The sequence below is a fragment of the Loxodonta africana genome, chromosome 3 (assembly GCF_030014295.1).
Source record: "Loxodonta africana isolate mLoxAfr1 chromosome 3, mLoxAfr1.hap2, whole genome shotgun sequence".
NCBI classification, from domain to species: Eukaryota; Metazoa; Chordata; class Mammalia; order Proboscidea; family Elephantidae; genus Loxodonta; species Loxodonta africana.
The window spans coordinates 167,380,970-167,386,994 of NC_087344.1; positions in this window are offsets into that span (position 1 = coordinate 167,380,970).

Here is a 6,025-nt window from a genome sequence, read left to right on the forward strand (position 1 = left end):
AACAAAATTCTAGCCAATAGAATCCAACAACACATCAAAAAAATAATTCACCCTGATCAAGTGGGATTTATACCAGGTATGCAAGGCTGGTTTAATATCAGAAAAACCATTAATGTAATCCATCACATAAATAAAACAAAAGATAAAAACCACATGATCTTATCAATTGATGCAGAAAAGGCATTTGACAAAGTTCAACACCCATTTATGATAAAAACTCTTACCAAAATAGGAATTGAAGGAAAATTCCTCAACATAATAAAGGGCATCTATGCAAAGCCAACAGCCAGTATCACTCTAAATGGAGAGAACCTGAAAGCATTTCCCTTGAGAACGGGAACCAGACAAGGATGCCCTTTATCACCGCTCTTATTCAACATCGTACTTGAAGTCCTAGCCAGGGCAATTAGGCTAGATAAAGAAATAAAGGGTATCTGGATTGGCAAGGAGGAAGTAAAGCTATCACTATTTGCAGATGACATGATCATATACACAGAAAACCCTAAGGAATCCTCCAGAAAACTACTGAAACTAATAGAAGAGTTTGGCAGAGTCTCAGGTTATAAAATAAACATACAAAAATCACTTGGATTCCTCTACATCAACAAAAAGAACACCGAAGAGGAAATAACCAAATCAATACCATTCACAGTAGCCCCCAAGAAGATAAAATACTAGGAATAAATCTTACCAAGGATGTAAAAGACCTATACAGAGAAAACTACAAAGCTCTACTACAAGAAATTCAAAAGGACATACTTAAGTGGAAAAACATACCCTGCTCACGGATAGGAAGACTTAACGTAGTAAAAATGTCTATTCTACCAAAAGCTATCTATACATATAACGCACTTCCAATCAAAATTCCAATGTCATATTTTAAGGGGATAGAGAAACAAATCACCAATTTCATATGGAAGGAAAAGAACCCCTGGATAAGCAAAGCATTACTGAAAAAGAAGAAGAAAGTGGGAGGCCTCACTCTACCTGATTTCAGAACCTGTTATACAGCCACAGTAGTCAAAACAGCCTGGTGCTGGTACAACAACAGGCACATAGACCAATGGAACAGAATTGAGAATCCAGATATAAATCCATCCATTTTATGTATGAGCAGCTGATACTTGACAGAGGACCAGTGTCAGTTAATTGGGGTGCTGGCATAACTGGATATCCATTTGCAAAAGAATGAAACAGGACCCATACCTCACACCATGCACAAAAACTAACTCCAAGTGGATCAAAGATCTAAACATAAAGACTAAAACGATAAAGATCATGGAAGAAAAAATAGGGACAACCCTAGGAGCCCTAATACAGGGCATAAACAGAATACAAAACATTACCAAAAATGATGAAGAGAAACCAGATAACTGGGAGCTCCTAAAAATCAAACACCTATGCTCATCTAAAGACTTCACCAAAAGAGTAAAAAGACCACCTACAGACTGGGAAAGAATTTTCAGCTATGACATCTCAGACCAGCGCCTGATCTCTAAAATCTACATGATTCTGTCAAAACTCAACCATAAAAAGACAAACAACCCAATCAAGAAGTGGGCAAAGGATATGAACACACATTTCACTAAAGAAGATATTCAGGCAGCCAACAGATACATGAGAAAATGCTCCCGATCATTAGCCATTAGAGAAATGCAAATTAAAACTACGATGAGATTCCATCTCACTCCAACAAGGCTGGCATTAATCCAAAAAACACAAAATAATAAATGTTGGAGAGGCTGCGGAGAGATTGGAACTCTCATACACTGCTGGTGGGAATGTAAAATGGTACAACCACTTTGGAAATCTATCTGGCGTTATCTTAAACAGTTAGAAATAGAACTACCATACAACCCAGAAATCCCACTCCTTGGAATATACCCTAAAGATACAAGAGCCTTCACACAAACAGATATATGCACACCCATGTTTACTGCAGCTCTGTTTACAATAGCAAAAAGCTGGAAGCAACCAAGGTGTCCGTCGACGGATGAATGGGTAAATAAATTGTGGTATATTCACACAATGGAATACTACGCATCGATAAAGAATGGTGACGAATCTCTGAAACATTTCATAACATGGAGGAATCTGGAAGGCATGCTGAGCGAAATGAGTCAGAGGTAAAAGGACAAATATTGTATAAGACCACTATTATAAGATCTTGAGAAATAGTAAAAACTGAGAAGAACACATACTTTTGTGGTTACGAAGGGGGGAGGGAGGGAGGGAGAGGGTTTTTTATTGATCAGTCAGTAGATAAGAACTGCTTTGGGTGAAGTGAAAGACAACACTCAATACATGGAAGGTCAGCCCAATTGGACTGGACTAAAAGCAAAGAAGTTTCCGGGATAAAATGAATGCTTCAAAGGTCAGCAGAGCAGTGGCGGGGGTCTGGGGAACATGGTTTGAGGGGACTTCTAAGTCAATTGGCAAAATAATTCTATTATGAAAACATTCTGCATCCCACTTTGAAATGTGGCGTCTGGGGTCTTAAATGCTAACAAGCGGCCAACTAAGATGCATCAATTGGTCCCAACCCACCTGGAGCAAAGGAAAATGAAGAACACCAAGGTCACACGACAACTAAGAACCCAAGAGACAGAAAGGGCCACATGAACCAGAGACTTACATCGTCCTGAGACCAGAAGAACTAGTTGGTGCCCGGCCACAATCGATGACTGCCCTGTCAGGGAGCCCAACAGAGGACCCCTGAGGGAGCAGGAGATCAGTGGGATGCAGACCCCAAATTCTCTTAAAAAGACCATACTTAATGGTGTGACTGCGACTAGAGGAATCCCAGCGGCAGTGCTCCCCAGACCTTCTGTTGGCACAGGACAGGAACCATCCCCGAAGACAACTCATCAGACATGAAAGGGACTGGTCAGCGGCGGGGAGAGAGATGCTGATGAAGAGTGAGCTAATTAAATCAGGTGGACACTTGAGAGTGTGTTGGCAACTCTTGACTGGAGGGGGGATGGGAAGATAGAGAGAGAGGGAAGCTGGCAAAATTGTCACGAAACGAGAGACTGAAAGGGCTGACTCAATAGGGGAAGAGCAAGTGGGAGAAGGGAGTAAGATGTATGTAAACTTACATGTGACAGACCGATTGGATTTGTAAATGTTCACTTGAAGCTTAATAAAAGTTAATTAAAAAAAAAGTTAATCAAAGCTAAAAGTTTATGAAGCTGGTAAGATGCAAATTAGTTAAGGTAAAAGTTTATTAAACTTTAATATTTACAAATTCCAAGACAGAAGGTATAAAAATAAAAGGGAGAAAAGTAATAGAAGTTGCCCTAGGCTTGGTTCTCTAAAGGAGCAGAATCAGTGAATCATATGTATGTATATAAATATCTATATGAAGATTTATCTCAGGGAAATGGCTCTCGCAATTGTGAAGGCTGGCAAGTCCCAAATTTGTGGGTCAGGCATCAGGCTGGAGTCTCACAGGGTTGTGGAAGCTGGTGAATCCCAAGATCTGCAGGTACAGTGAAAGGCTGTGGGCTCACAAGGTTTTGGAAGCTGGTGAATCCCAAGATAATGCAGGTCAGGTGGCAGGCTGCTGGCTCACGTTCCAAGAACTGGAGATGAGAGGATGATGAGTCAGATGCAGAATCTGGAGAGAGCTTTGCCAGAATATCCATATATATTGAATGCAGGCCACATCCTTGAGGAAATTCCTCCTAAAACTGATTGGCTGAGCATATCAGATCACATCCTGGAGATGATTACATTATATTACATCATGGAAATGCAGTCAGTCCAATGTCTGCCAAACCACTGAGAATCATAGCCTAATCAAGTTGCCACAACTACCATCGCATTCCACCGCTTGTCATTCTGGCACCTGTACACATCTCCTTAAACTATATATAATCTCTAATTAAAGACAATTATAAAATCATACTTGCGCCTAACATGATATGACTAACACACCTAAAACCGAAAACCCACTAGCCACATTTTTATGAGTAATGGGCTAAAGGAGGAAAGAAAACAAACTTATATACATACAGTTATACACACGTACGGAAACCCTGGTGGCCTAGTGGTTAAGTGTTAACGGCTGCTAACCAAAAGGTCAGCAGTTTGAATTCATGAGGCACTTTTTGGAAACTCTGTGGGGCAGTTCTACTCTGTCCTATAAGGTTGCTATGAGTCAGAATCAATGGCAACAAGCTGGTTTTTTGGGCTTTTTATACATACATACATATACATAAAAAAAAAAATACACATGTAATAAGGAAGAAATACAGCAATTACAGTCCTTGTTCACTGGTCACGTGGTTGTAGCTGGTACGCTTATTCCTACTCCTCACTTATCGACTATCTCATTATCTGACATTTCACCTTTATGACGAGTAAAAAATCAACTATTTTGTGCATTAATAACATATATCTGGCAGTAACAAATGCTGAGGTGGGAAGTGAGATTAGCACTGGCTGTGATGGTTAAGGTTATGTGTCAGCTTGGCTAGGCCATGATTCTCAGTCATTTGACAGTTATGTCGTAGTATGATTTGGCACTTACAGTCATCGTCCATTTTGTGATCTAATGTGGTCATCCTCCATTTTCACATAACACCAATTTTCACATAACAGTCTGGTCTTTGGAACCTAACCAAGTCAGTAAGTGAGGAGAGGGTGTATTTACAACTACCTTATTCTTTACTAGGTCTAATTAGGATAATATCATCTGTGTAATGGACCAGCGTGATGTCTTACAGAAGGGAAAGGTGATCAAGTTTCCTGCGGACTAAATTATGACATAGAACTGGAGAGGTAATATACCACTGAGGTAGGGCACTGAAGGTGTATTCCTGGCCTTACCAGCTAAAGGCAGACTGCATCTGGTGTTCCTTCAAAAACAGGTAGGGAGAAAAGGGCATTACCCAGATCAGTAGCTGCATACCAGGTACCAGGAAATTTATTGATTTGTTCAAGCAATGAAACCGTGCCTGGAACAGCACAGTTGGCCCCTGCCACGATGGTGTCCAGTCAGCCCCATTGTAGTTAGGTGTCTTAATTCAGTTAGTGCAGTTCCCACTGTCACTTACATAAAATAGCAATCACAGCAGTCTTCAAGGATGCTGGGGCTCCCTTAGCAAATTTGTTCCTCACTGTTGTGGTGAAAGGCATCCTCTGAGCAGTCCATGGTTGGGTCTGTGGGTCCACCGTGATAAATCCACTCTCACATGCCAATTTCTCTAAACCTCTGGAAACTTTCTATAGTATTCCAAGGCAAGCCTAGCATTTCAACTTGATTTAGTGTAAGCCACTGCTTAATTCATGCTTCAGTGAACCAACCAAATAAACTATTAGATCCTTTCCAACATCTCAAGCTGAAACACTGAAGAATCTATGCTTAGTGGACCTAAAGCAATAAATTCAGACTGATCCAACTTTATATTCCTTGTACCATTATCTCATATCCTTAATAGCCATTCCCACACATATTTCCCAGGTTTCTGTTTGTATATATTAGAAAAATCAAGCAGTTCTTTTGGAGTACAGCATACCTCCTCATGGATCACACTTTGTACTTCACCTTTTGGGGCTCACTGAAACTTAAGTCTAGCTATAGGCCTAGAAACAAAAATTGGTGGTGGAGGTGGGTCCTGGGGACATTTAGCAGTGTCTTATAAAGCATCTGCCTCAGGTGATGCCGCAGGCAATGCCATAGGTGTCGCCCCACACAGTATCTCAGACAAAGACTCTTAAGGCAGAAAAAAAAAAAAAAAAAAAAACCCAACGCGCAGAGCTACATTAATTTCATCATATAGGGGTGGAAGGAATAATGATTTTACTGGGAAGGGTGGCTCAGCAGACAAAGATGGAGTAATCTCTTCAGATGGGAGTAAGGGAGCTGATTCTCTTTACAGGATTAATTCAACAGGATTTAGGGGCTCAGTTTCCCCAACTTCCGGATTGTCTGCCCATATGTCCATATTTCACATTTCGGGATCCCATTTCTTCCCAATCAGTGCCCTCATTTCAACTTCAGACACCATTCAAGGTTAGG